The 14,341-nt window shown below is 37.0% G+C and overlaps 1 pseudogene; it reads right to left on the bottom strand.

Moving 5' to 3' along the window:
* Window positions 1-1,733: 1,733 nt before the first annotated feature.
* On the bottom strand, window positions 1,734-1,885 carry LOC124527475 (uncharacterized; annotated as a pseudogene).
* Window positions 1,886-14,341: the final 12,456 nt, after the last annotated feature.

Here is a 14,341-nt window from a genome sequence, read left to right as displayed (position 1 = left end):
CATAATATAGGCCATTTATATGAAAAATTCACAGCTAATATCCTCAATACAGTAAAAGTGAGAGCCTTTCTTCTACAATCAGGAACAAGACAGGGATAGCTACTCTCACCATTGTTATTTAACATAGTGATGGCAGTCCTGGCCACAGGAATCAGACACCACAAAAAAATAAAACACATCCAAATCAGCAAGGAGGAAATAAAACTCACTATTTGCAAATGACGTGATACTCTATATAGAAAATCTGAAAGACTCCATCAAAAAAACCTACTAGAACTGATACACAAATTTAGTAAAGTCGCAGGATACAAAACCAACCTTTGAATTTCTGTATACTAATAATGAAGTGGCAGAAAGAGAAATTAAGGAATCAATCCCATTTACTATTGCACCAAAACCAAAAAGATACCTAGGAATAAACCTACCAAAGAGGTGAAAACCTGTACTCTGAAAACTATAAAACACTAATTAAAGAAACTGAAAACATAAAGAAATTGAAGGATATCCCGTGCTCATGGATTAGAAGAACAAATATCGTTAAAATGCTATACTACCCAAAGCAATCTACACATTTAATGCAATCCCTATAAAATACCCTCAGCATTTTTCACAGAGTCAGAACAAACAATCCTAAAGTTCGTATGGAACCATAAAAGACCCTGAATAGGCAAAGCAACCTTGAACAAAAGAAGCAAAGGAGGCAAATTATATTATAAAACTGTAGTGGTCAAAACAACACGGTTCTGGCATAAAAACAGACACATAGATCACTGGAACAGAACAGAAAACCTAGAAAGGTACCCATACTGGGTCATGGTCAATTCATCTTTGACAAAGAATATCCAGTGAGAAAATAACAGTCTCTTTAACAAGTGATGTTGGGAAAACTGGACAACAACATGCAAAAGAATGAAACTGGACGACTTTCTTACCCCAAACAAAAAATAAAATCAAAATGGATGAAAAACCTAAATGTGAGACTTGAAACCACAAATCCTAGAGGAGAATATAGCAGTAACCTCCTTGACCTCGGCTGTAGCAGGTTCTCTCTAGCTGAGTCTCCTAAAGCAAGGAAACAGAAGCAAAAATAAACTATTGGGACTTTATAAAAAAACAAAAAGCAAAAAACAAAAAACAAAAACCCAAAAAACTTCTGCATAGTAAAGGAAGCAACCAACAAAGCTAAAAGGCAACCTATGGAGATGATATTTGCAATGACATATATGATTAAGTGTTAGTACCCAGACTATATAAAGAACTTATAAACCCAAAACCCCAAAAAATGAATAATCCAATTAGAAAATGGGCAGAAGACATGAATAGACATTTTACCAAGAAGATGTGTAGATGGCCAACAGACATATGAAAAGATGCTCAACATCACTGATATTCAGGAAAATATAAATCAAAATTATGAGATATCAGCACACACCTGTCAGAATGGCTAAAATCAACCACACAAGAAACAACAGGTACTGGAAAGGATGTGGAAGAAGGAGAACTCTCTTGCTCTGTTGGTGGGAATGCAAACTGGTGCAACCACTCTGGAAAATAGTATGAAGATACCTGAAAAAGTTAAAAATTGAACTACCCTATGATCTAGCAGTTCAAAAGGATACACGCACCCCAATGTTTATAGCGGCATTATCTACAATAGCCAAATGTGGAAACATCCGAAGTGTCCATTGGCTGATGAATGGATAAGAAAGATGTGAGATATATATATATATATATATATATATATATATTCATATATATATATATATGAATATGTATATGTGAATATATACGTGAATTTTACTCAGATACGGGAAAAGTTTTCAATTAGCAATAATCGCGCCTCCTATAAACTTCATTGGCTACGATACTGCCACTGCGCAAAGCTGAATTTTACTCAGATATGAAAAACAATGAAATCTTCCCATTTGCCATGACATGGATGGAGCTAGAAAGTATTATGCTAAACAAAAGAAACCAGAGAAGCACAAATACCATATGATTTCACTCGTACGTGGAATTTAAGAGACAAAATAAATGAACCAAGGGGAAAAAAAGAGAGAGGGAGGCAAACCACAGACTCTTAACTATAAAGAGCAAACTGATGGTTACCAGAGGGGAGATGGGTGGCGGGGGCGGGGGGGGTGGGTTAAACAGGTAATGCGGATTAAAGATGGCACTTGTGATAAGCACTGGGTATTGTATGGAAGTGTTGAATCAGTATACTTTACACCCAAAACTATTATTACACTGTATGTTAACTAACTGGAATTTAAATAAAAACTTGAAAAAAAGAAAAGAAATTGAAGTAAAATATTGAAGAATTGTAGGAAATAAAGTCATTGAAACCATAACACCAGAAACTATACCCAGAAAAATAGTATATAGCTAGAAGAAGCCATACAAAATAAAATGAAAATGACAAAGACAAGTTTCAAATACGCAATACAGTATTACTAATTATAGTCACTGTACTGCACAACAGATAACCAGAATTGATTTTCTTGTATAACTAAAACTTTGTACCCTTTGAATAACATCTTTCATTTCCTCTTCTCTCCAGTGCCCAGTAACTACCACTCCACAGTCTTGTTTTTAGGAGTTTGACTTTTTTTTAGATTCCACATACAGGTGAGATCATACAGTAGCTGTCTTCTTGTGTTTGGCTTATTTCACTCAGCAAAATGTCCCCTAGGTTGAATCATGTTGTTGTAAATGGCAAACTTTTCTCCTGTTGTAAAGCTGAGTAATATTCTACCGAATGTAAATACCACATTTCCTTTTGTGATTTGCAAATACCACATCCTTTGTTGGACACATAGGTTATTTCCACATCTTGACTAGTGTGAACGCACTGAAATTAGCATGGGGATGCAGGTATCTCTGTAATATGCTGATTTCATTTTCTTTGGATACCCACCCAGAAGTGGTATTCCTGGATCATGTGGTAGTTCTATTTTAATTTTTGGAAGAACCTTTATACTGTTTTCCCTAATGGTCCATACCAATTCACATGCCCACCACCAGTGCACAAGGGTTCCCTTTTCTCTGCATCCTCACCAATACTTGTTATCTCTTATATTCTTTATTGTCTTTGACATTTGCTAAGAGAGTATTTCTTATGTACTTTCACCACACACACACACACACACACGTAACTATGTGAGATGATGGGTATGTTAAGTAGCTTGATTGTGGTAATCATTTCACAGCATATATCAAAACATCCTGTTTTACACTTTAACTACAAATTTTATTTGTCAATTAAGTCTCCATAAAGGTAGAGGGAGAAAAATGTTCAGTGATGATAGGCTGTCCTGCTGTTACATGGTTTACACAGATTTTACATTTTTCATGGCATCCCATCTATCCACAAGGTCGTAGCACAGCAAACAACTGAATTAAAAAGACCAACAGAAGAGAGATGAGACCGAATCTCTATGTACACATTCATTAGACATGATGGATTCTCAGCTTGGGAACACACTTTCTCAATATCAACCGATTTGAGCAGGAAAAGAATGTGCACAATCTACAATGTACAACATAATGGCCCATGAAAATTAATCTTCAACAAAAAGGGAAAGACATAAAATGAAAAAGGCATAGAAATCCTTGGTAAAATGTTGGTAGATACTCAAACATGAAAATGGAGACCCGATGTCTGCCTATTGGTGCTTTGAAGAATAGGAATAAGCGCTTATAATGAAAATATTATCTTGTGAAAACTTTTATGAAATGAAAGGAGACTTGAGTGTGGAGATAAAAATAGCACATTGATCTTAAAATAAAAAATTTAGATAATGATCAGCACCAATACTGACTTTGATTTAATTATTAGATTTGAGGAATAAAGAAAGAACACAATTGACGTGCAGGCAAAGGAAGTCTCTGAGACTTCCACTGTTGCCCGTGAAGAATTACTATCACCAGAATTAGCCTCCCTTTGTAAACGTATAGAAATTCAGAAACAGCATGTGAACCAACTGTTTCCATGCATTAAACAACAGGCAGCACAAGACTGTGATGTCTGACAGGTGGCAGACAAGAAGGTATGCCCTCGATTGTGCCAGCTTACTTTCTGAAAGCGGTTTCCAGCCTGCTGCACAGCAATGTGTAATCCAAAAGGGAATAGCATGATTTGCTGAAAATAAGAGTCAGGGATCAAAGTCTAGGGGGGCCAAGGCACTAGATGTAGCCACAGACTAACACAGGGAAAAGCCTTCAGAAAGAGAACTGTAGAGATCTACAGAGAGATCCCCTGAAGTCTTTGGGGAAATACTGATCTGCACCCGCATGAATTAAAACAGCACAAGAGAAGAAAAGAACCACCATAAGCCACAAGCCAAAGGAATTCCTGGAAGTCAAATAGGTCTGGGAAGAATTCGTCTTTGCTGCAGCCAGAAGGGAAGACATGTGATAGATAACACTGATTATCAAGTGGAGTTCTCAGAAGAATCGCACCTTAGTGGTAGAACAAATTAGCTCTAGAGACAAGCCTGCTCTGAATTCGCCATAACCACCCTTGCAAGCAAGACACAAAAAACACTCAGCTGATCCCCAGTACCTTAACTGCATATAAGAATAAAATCCATCTGTCTTTAACGAAATAGAATGAAATCCTTCATTCAACAGCATAGAATTCAAAATGACCAGCATAAATTGAAAACTGGAAACACAAAGAAGCAGGAAAAATGTTCCATGACAGGAAGAAAAAATCAATTGGTAGAAACAAACCAAGAAATGACAGAGATGATTGAATTAACAAAAAAGACACAGAAGATAGATCTATCTGCTCTTATATGATGAACAAAAGTATCAATGCCCTTAGAACGCTATCAGATAGTCTAACAATACCTGTAATTGGAACCCCAGAAAATGAGGGAAGTCAAACAGTATTTGTAGTCGCAGAGGCTGAGATTTTGTCACATCGATGAGACTGTAAGCCAACAGAAGTATAGTGGCCTCCAAACCCAATCAATATAATGACCAAATTGGAGAAACCTAGTTATAAACAGAAAACATTTAAAAATGAGAAAAAGGAAAAGGAACATGTTCCTGACAAAGGAACTAATTTAATAAATACTTCTCATCATAAGCGTCCATGTCATTAAATGATAGAGCAACGTTTTTGTACTCAAAGCAAAACAATCAAACCAACAAGTCAATCTAGAAATCTATTCAAAGGAAAAATAAAAAACCAAATGAAAAAGTTTTAAGTAAAGGCAAATAGGCCATTTTCAACAAAAGTGACAGATTTAATCACAAGTTCCCATGCACTAGAAGAAATGATGTACGAAAGGAAAATGACAGGAGGTGAAAGGGTAGATCTATGCAAAGGAATGAGGAATACTGGAAATAATAAATATAAAAGACATTCTTCCTATTTTTAAGTAATGTTAAAAAGCAATTGACATTTAAAACAAAACTAATAATGTATTGTGATGTTTATAATATAGAGAAGAAAAACTATATGACCATAGGACAAAGAATTATCAGTTGTAGAAAGAGGAATAGAAGGGTTGTAATGCTCTTAAGCTAACATAAAAATTATTTGAAGGTTGTTCTGAACAACAACAACAAAAATACAGGTGCAACACCAAAGACACAATCTATGAAAGAAATAGTTGATGAACCACACTCCATTAAAATTGAAAACTTCTACTCTGTGAAAGACAATGTCAAGGGAATGAGAAGAGAAGTCACAGACTGAGAAAAAGAATATTCGCAAAACACTCATTCAGTAAAAGACTGTTGTCTGAAATATAAGAAAAACTCTTAAAACTCACACTAAGAAAACCAACCTGATTAAAAACTGGGTCAAAGACCTTAGCAGATTCCTCACGAAAGAAGATACACAGATGACAACTAAGCATGTGAAAAGATGCTCCACATAACAGATCATCAAGGAAATGCAAATTAAAACAACATGCCAATACAGACCTATTAGAATGGCCAAAATCCGGAACACTGATGACACCAAATGCTGGCAAAGGCGTCGAGCAACAGGGACTCCCATTCCTTGCTGGTGGGAACGCAAATTGGCACAGCCGCTTGGGAAGATGGTTTGGCAGTTTATTACAGCAGGAACGTATGCTTCCTATACACAATCCAGCATTCTCACTCCTGGGAATTTACCCAAAGGATTTGAAGACTTATGGCCATGCAAAATCCTGCACACAGGTGTTTATAACAGCTTTATTCAGAATTGCCAAAACTTGGAAGCAACTGAGATGTCCTTCAGTGGATGAATTGACAAATAAAGGAAGTCAAAGAGTTGAAAGAAGCGAATTTGAAAAAGGCTACATACTGCATATTTCCAACATGACATTCTGGAAGGACCAAAACTATGGAGACAATAAAAGGGTAGGTGGCTGCTGGAATAGGGGGAGTGGGAAGGTAGATAAATAGGTAGAACACAGAGGATTATTAGGGCAGTGAAAATACTCTGTATGGTATTATAATGATGGATACATTTCATCATACATTTGTCCCAACCCATAGAATGTACAATACCAAAGTGACTCTGAGGTAAATTAAACTATGGTCTTTGGGTGATTATATGCCTATGTAAATACATCCTTGGTTATATATAAAAAAAAGTACCATTCTGGTTCATGATGTTGACAATGGAGGAGCCTATTTATGTGTGGGGGAAGGAAGTATATCAGAAATCTCTGTACCCTCCTCTCAATTTTGTTGTAAACCTACATATTGCAAATGTAAGCAATAGTGATAGAAACCAAACAGTCAAAAAAGGTAAGGGCACACATTTCTTTAATGTAAGTAAAGGGCATAAAGTTTTGCAAACACACAGAGGTATTAAACAGAAGATTAAGAAATCTTCTCCCATTGGAAAAGTGAGCTTCCTTGGCCTCATTAAGGTAGGAACCCTTCTTATGGGAATGAGATTTCCCCCACCCCAGGCGCAGAGCTGCCATTACTATTGAATTAGTTTGGGGTCCAATGTGAATGGGTGATCATTGCCATGTGCTTAGTCTTGCTAGGGACATCTAGAATATACTTCCCAATTGCTTTATAGAGAGGGAGACTGAAACATTTCCCTATCCAAAGTCCTCTTCCACTGGTTGGATTACCTAAGAGGCATTACTTCCCTTTCCCCAACTCCCTCTTTTGCTCCTGCCTGAGACTGAGCGGCACTGATTAGCTGGAAGGAGCTCACAAACCCAGAATCAGGAAGACACAGGCCTAAGATGGAAACCTGTCAGTTAGCGGGACACAGGTGAATTTCAGGTATATCCAGTGGGTCCAGGAGATAGATTGCAAGGTATCAACTGTATCTTTTATACCCAGTTTTTTTTTTTCTTTCTCAATTACATACTCTCTGTGTGGGGGTTCTGCAAATCAGCCCGCAGGTTTGAGGATTTACTAGAAGAACTCACACAGCTCAGAAAAGCTGGCCTTTTTTCAGTTATAGTTTATTATAATGAAAGAATATAGATTAAAATAAGCAGAAGCAAAACCGCACATTGAACAGCGTCTAGAAGAAACCAGATGTGAGCTCCCAGGTGTCCTCTCAGTGGAATCTTACACCAGCACTTGATTCTCTTTGCAGTGAGATGTGACAATACGTGTGAACTGTTGACCACTAGAAAGATCACCTGCACCTCGCTGTCTAGGGCTTTCTTGGGGTTTTATCACGTGTGCATAAAGTGCTCATAGCTACTCAGTTTTCAGCCTCCCCACCTCCCAGCAAAAGTTGAATTGATACAGCCTAGTGCAAAGCCCCAGCACACGAAACAGATGTTCCCAATAAATCACACCGTTAGCATAAACTATCTGGTATGGTCTGCAGTCTCAAGTATTCAAAGGTTGTTATCAGGCAGAACATTCCTAGGACTCCCATGTTATTCCCCAGGAGCTGGTTGAGGGCCAGTCCTGAAGACCTGTAGAATGTGCAGGGTTTGGGGCTCTCTAGGATTGCTGAATTAACCCTTTATTGCCTACCTTCCACTCTCAATCTTTTCAAATCTTTGACAACCAAGAGCAAGTAACTATTAACAACAGTGTGCTCCTGAGTACTTCCTGCGTGAATCAAAGGGCAATAGCCTCATCTCTCCTCCCCCCGGCACCTTGCGACTTTCGAGTGTGGTCCGTGAATCAGCAGCTGTCACTACATGGAGGAACTTGCTAGGCATACAGAATCTCAGGTAACCTCCTGACTTTAGCGAAGTGGAATCTGCATTTTAACACGATCTGAAGGTTATTAGTGAGTCTGTTAAAATCTAAGAAGCACGACCCTAGCAGGCTTCTTTGTGAGGGCACTGTGAGCCATCCTGCAGTGGCCACTTAGCGATGTGTTCTGGAGCAAGTGATTTAAGGTCTCCGGGCATGCTGTCGAAGAAGATGGATTTGGGGCACTCTCAGATTCACATGTGTATGTATATGTGTAACATATATATGTATCTTGCAGTGACATGTCAAACATCGATTTAACGTATTTAAAGGGTCTAGTACAATGACTGGCTCCTTAGTGGTAGCTATGACAGTAGGATCATGATGGTCATGATGATCCCGACCAATACAGAGAATTGAAGGGGAATATGGGGCCACGGACAGAAATCGCTGCTAGGTGTGCAAAGACATAGGTGGAGAGCCAAGAAAAATGTAAGAGAGGTCAAGGAATAGTTTTTAAAAGTATGAGTACTTGTTTTTCATAAAAAACCAATGGGTTTGGGGTGCCTGGGTGGCTCAGTCAGTCAAGTGTCTGACTCTTAATTTCAGCTCAGGTTATGATTCGCGGTTCATGAGATAGAGCCCCGCGTCGGACTCTGCACCGACTACATGAGTCTGCTTGGGATTTTCTCTCTCCCTCTCTGCTCCTCCTCTGCTCATATTCTCTCTAAATAAGTAAATAGGTAAATAAATGAATGAATGAATAAATGAATAAACTTTAAAAAAGGCCAGTGGATTTAACAGGTAGGACACTGGAACAATATTTAAAAAAATTTTTTTAAGTTTATTTAGTTTTGAGACAGAGACAGAGAGAGACAGAGAGAGTGGGGGGGAGGTGCAGAGAGAGAGGGAGAGAGAGAGAATGTCTAGCAGGCTCTGTGCTATCAGCGCAGAGCCCAGTGTGGGGCTGGAACCCACAAACCACGAGAACCTGACCTGAGCCGAAACCAAGAGTCGAACGCTTAACCGAGGGAGCCACCCAGGTGCCCCACACTGGATAAATTTTTAAAGGCTTGCTTCAATATATTGCTTTCAATATAGTAGAGTTCTCTCTAGAAAAATGCTCTCCCCTCTACTCCCAGATGAGGCACATCATGAACCACCTGCTTCTGACTCCCAGCTTGATCTGTTCTCTTTCTACTGAAGCAGAACAATGGATGTGTGAATTGAATGACTGTTTATTGTCCAATTCTGACAATGTTTCTTTTAGGTATGCATAAATGAAATCAGTTATCAAGTAGGACAGCAAGAGCTCTCCCTCATTCTTATGACTTCAAAGTCTACTGTAGTATATAAAAATGATAAATTCATGCTTAAAATGAGCTCGAAATGCATGAAAAATAAGATACCTAACATGCTTTTAGAAATGTACTCTTCTTTCAAATTTATATTATATGTTGATTTCTAAGAACTGTCCTTTTCATTTTAATATAAATTTATAAACAACATCTATAAACCTTGCTAAAGTATTATTTTAAGCACCTAAAAATATGCTTTTCATTGAAATGTAGAATGGACATGCGTCAAATGTATTTAACTGATTAAGAAAGGAACTAGTATGTGGATAAATATGGATTAAAGAGTATTTTGAGGAAGTGGGTATTTACAGGTATTTTGAGAAAAGAATCTTAGAATAGAACTACTATGAGACTTACAAACTGGTTAATGTCCTAATGACCATTAATACATAGTTTTTAGGAATATACACGCTTCTGGACAAAAGGCCCCAAGTTCATATGTAGCTTCAGTGTCTGGTCTCTGATCAAATAGTCAGTTGCAAAGCCAAATGCAGATACAATTCTCTAGAAAATTAGATAGTACTGTTAAACAATGCTCCAGGATGACATTGAAAAGCCATGCTAACCAACCTTTGACTAATTTTCCAGTGTTAAATGGTTTTTTTTTATTATATGTAATAAAATGTTGAGTACATTTTAAGTTACACGTCTTAATAACAGTGTAATAGATACTCTAAGTGGACTCAGGGACTTATACTTCATCTTTATTAATTTATCCTTTCTCATCCTATAGAAGTGAATTTAAAATGCTTAATGCTTATAAAGTCACAGAAATATAAGCATTCTCTAGTTTTGAGATAAGCCTGATTAACTCACTGCAGAATAATTAAACATAGATCCCATGTTTATAAATGTAGTCAGATTGTCCCCATCACCCATGTTAAAAAATAAAATTGCCTTGGGGCACCTGAGTGGCTCAGTCGGTTAAGCGACTCTTAGGTTCTGCTAAGGTCATGATCTCACATTCGTGGGTTCCACCCCCGAATTGGGCTGTGTGCTCACAGTGCAAAGCCTGCTTGAAATTCTCTCTCTCTCTCCCTCTCCCTCTGTCCTTCCTCCACTTGCGCTGTCTCTCTCAAAATAAATAAACAAATTTTTAAAATAAATCAATAAACAAATCAATAAAATTGCCTAAAACAACACTAAATACAAGTTGCCTCTTAATTTAATTGCATAACAATAAAAGATTTATTATTTCCTTAGAATTCTTCTCAAGCGTGAATATATTTAATACACATCTAAGTGTATTCCAAGTATCATATTCCAAGTGTTATAGTTCTTAATAAATTTAAGAGAAATTTTCGGAATCTTTGGACACGAGGCTCAGCATTAGGAAACGTTAAAAGCTTCCTAGGTAGTTTTAGTTCACAGCCAGAACTGTAAACCACTGCTGTGTCCATCATGCTCTTTTATATTCTTTGCCAAGAAGAGAAAATAATTGGTTTGGGGCAGCTTCAGCTTTCTCCAACAGCACCGACTTTTGAGCCCTCAGGTCCTGGCACATTTGTGATGCCTGGACACCCTCACTGTGAAGTCCAGTATCATGTGATCATACTCAGTAAGACAGAAGGATACACCGAGAGTTCAAGCATGATTTAAATGATAACTAATTGTGGTCTATATTTCCAAATTTACGTTTTCCTGGCCTGTGTGTCAAGTAAGTTGACATAAATATGACTTTAATACTTGGGAATTCCATTAAGTAAGGGACTTTTCTTGTGGATATAAAGGTAAGATGAGATTAGGTGGGTATAGAGAAATAAAACAGTGAAAATGAAGTGCTAAACGTGTAGTCATTTAGCATTTAATTTTCTTCACTGCTGACATGACTAAGGAAAAATCTCAAGGAATACACTACAGAAAGCTATTATTTAATAATACATGCTACCAGAAGGGGGACGTTCATCCCGCCAAAAAATTATAAAAAGAAAATTATCAGAAAGCTGGGCGCTTAATTTCAATGTTTTAATTTTAGTCATTTTTACCTAGTTCTTTCTTTTGTCTTTCTACTTTTTTTCTTAAACTTTTAAAGACAAGCCAACTTCCAAGGTTTAAAAAATGTGTAAGTAGACTGGAGCTTACTCAACAAAATGAGCCAAATTAAAAATTTGAGGCTTAGTTAACATAAAAAATATGTTAAATTATTATTAATAAAGAAAAAACAGTACGTCTGCTTATTATAACACATATCCTGAAGTGGGCAGAGGCAGGTTGCGTAAAAGCCAAGATTCTGCCTGCATTGGCTTAGAAGTTTATTGTAAAACATCACCGAGCCAAGGACATTTAGAGGAGCAACGCCAAGTTAGCGTGAAGGTGCCAGCGTAGAATAATCTTTAAAAGATGGAGACTCCATCATTGAAGTAACTCAAAGTACAATTCATGTCACATCAACTTAACTGTAGACATCTATTACCAAGATAGAGAAGCATATCTGTCTATTAATTGCTAAGTAGAACTATTTAGCTTGTGCTCACCCACTTAGTGTTAATAAATCCTCTATAAAAGCTTCTTTTTCAATGCTAGTTTTCATAAAGCCAAGTTTCGATGTCTGCTATTTTTGGTCATTATTTCAATGTTAAGGTATAGGCAGAAAAGGAGAAGGATGGGGTACAAAAAGAAAATCCCGACCCCTATTGAAAGCCTATTGTTTTTCAAGAGGGGTTGTTTGACCTTGAACACAGTAGAACCTGGGAGTCTCTGTGTTACCATAGGGCCCTGTGGCTTCCTTGCTAGTCTATTTTTCCCATTGTGAATCTCCTTTCAAATGGGCTTGAAATCTGGTAAGTGTTTAAGGAGTGTTTATTCAATGACTATCAATGAAAAACCACAGTTTTTACCATGAGGATGGAAATAATGATGAATAGGTAGATTCATCTACCTATTCATGAATAAGATGCATAAGATAGATTTTCTGAGTATCAAGCATTCACTAAATATGAAGATAATCATTGACAGGAGAAGACAAGGAGACACATCAGCAGCAACAGATACAGTGTTTGGGCAGATAAATCCTAGGGATATATCAGAGGGTGGAATCCCAAGATTCAAGGTATTGATCATTCCTACACTTTTTTTTCTTTAATAGTTGATTCATCAATATTTAATTTGGCTCACCAAACGGCATATATCTCACTTAAAATAATGGTTCTTCTTACCACACATTTTTGTATTCTGATGGGTTCTATAACCTGCATATCAAACAATGAGTCTCATTATCCATCATGAGACACAACGACCCATCCCAAAAAACACGAAGGCAAGCAATCATCCAGAAGTTTCCTAGGATCTCAAATGATTCAGAGATAGTCCTGACTTCAGTCATTTCTCCAGACAAATTTTTCAGTGGAGGCATTGACACCGGACAGACAGCTCATAATGTCCTATTTGTTCTAGTATCTGATATCAGTACAAAGTTCACAAATTATGTGTCTACAGATTGTATCTATGTAAGATTAGTTTATTTGCAATAAGTCAATTTTACTTAGAGGAGCTCTGTTGTCCCTCCATAGATCCTGTATTGAATAGGGGATTACCGATTCAACTTATTGCAGGACTAGAATAAATCAGAAACCAAAACTGCTTTCGTTTCTAGAGCAGACTTTTCTAAACCTAGTATTTCAGTTAAGTAAAATTATTTTACATAGTCAGTTAAGGCATTAAATTACAATTTCTTTATTAGGTCCATTTGGACTTCATACAATTCTGTCCATTAATACGAAGTTTTTCAGTTAAGTATAGAACATAGAATCAAGGAACTGTCAAAATCCAGGTTTTCTCAAACAAGGTAGCATTGGATATTGATTAAAAGATCTTAAATAAAAACCCGTTTTTATTCTTTCGGGTTTCAAACCGTGATGTTAAGGCCAATTGTTTGGGAAGTTAATATTTACTGTTAGATGACTGAAAACTGCTGTATATTTAGGTGTTAACGGTTAAATACAGGTTTGTACATTAAATTTAGTTAGTTGGGCTGAATAGTGACCTCAGATTTAGGGGAAAAGAAGAGTGTAGACTTCCAACTACTTATGCAAACCACTGCTGTGAAGCCAAGGCTAACTCAACAGAACAAGACACGGTTTTTATATTTCGTCAGCATTTACCAGTTTCTGGGCCAAGAGTAAGATTATATAGTAAAGTAAAAAACACAGTTTTGCATTAACTTTTTAAATATTATTTTAAAACTAACCAGCAAACAGAAAACAAATTTGAAAGAATTTTATTTAACTATTCTTTTAATGTAAGTATCCATCCTTTCCCCATATAGTCTTTGAAATTATGTTTTATACACTAAAACTTCATATTCGCCAATACAAAGCAGTCACCAGACCTCACTTTGGAGCAGGAGTGCCTCAACATCACTGAGGAAATACATAAATTAATTATTAAGGAAATTTTAGTATGCTTGAGAAGAAAATGCTTTGGTGAATGATGTGGAAAGCATTCCTTTAGAAAATACCAATATCAAGATCAGGCTATAAAAACAATTTTAACTTTAGGCCCACTTTATTATTAATAGGTGAATTATTTTATTGCAACTGTATTTAAAAGAGTAAACTGTCTTGTATTTTCGACTTGTGACCATTTCTCTCCCTTATGCTATAATTGCCAAAACCACTGATGTCAGGAACAACAGCTCGACTGTTCTCCAGCCTCCCTTTGGGACTTGGGACACAAAAATAAATCATTAGCTACTACCCAGTATGCAGAGTTGGAATCAAAAGTTGCCTTATTCTGTCTTCGAGAAAGGCACCCCACTACCAAGATGACAGGAAGTGCTCCAAATTAACCCTAAGTTCTGATTTAGCCTCTAGCATAAATAAGCAGGTGTTGACATTATAAATAACCTCTTA

The sequence above is a fragment of the Lynx rufus genome, unplaced genomic scaffold, assembly GCF_022079265.1.
Source record: "Lynx rufus isolate CCGP_SWC_20201006 ecotype Redwood Valley unplaced genomic scaffold, mLynRuf1.p SCAF_5, whole genome shotgun sequence".
Classification (NCBI taxonomy): Eukaryota; Metazoa; Chordata; class Mammalia; order Carnivora; family Felidae; genus Lynx; species Lynx rufus.
Note: the sequence above shows the minus strand (reverse complement) of the source record. Positions and strands in the feature narration are given on the sequence as shown.